The following is a 414-nucleotide window of genomic DNA, read 5'->3' as shown; positions in this document are numbered from 1 at the left end:
GTTTTTTTTTTGTTTTTTTGTTTTTTTTTGTTTTGGTTTGGTTTTTTTTTTGTGTTTTTTTTTTTTTTTTGTTTGCTTCGTTGTGTTTTTTTTTCCTGATGAAAGATGAATGTAAGTATGGCTTTTCTACATGACAAAATACTGATTTACCCCTGAGTGGGAAGCAGCCATGGGGCAGGGGGGAATTTCTGGTGCACTTTTCTCCTTGCCAGAGGAAACATTTATTTTTTTTTTAAATTACTCAGTTCACGACTATTAACTAACACAACTATTAACATGAATATTAACACCTTCCAGCTGGAAATACCTGAAGGTAAAGCCTTTAGCTCTTTGCTGCTTTGATGGTTGAATCAGTTGAATCCAAAATCCTGAACTGGTGGAATTCATCCTGAATATCCTATCCCAGCTGGCAGC

The sequence above is a fragment of the Geospiza fortis genome, unplaced genomic scaffold, assembly GCF_000277835.1.
Source record: "Geospiza fortis unplaced genomic scaffold, GeoFor_1.0 scaffold172, whole genome shotgun sequence".
NCBI lineage: Eukaryota > Metazoa > Chordata > Aves > Passeriformes > Thraupidae > Geospiza > Geospiza fortis.
The sequence above is the reverse complement of the archived record's forward strand: the minus strand, read 5'-3'. Positions refer to the sequence as shown.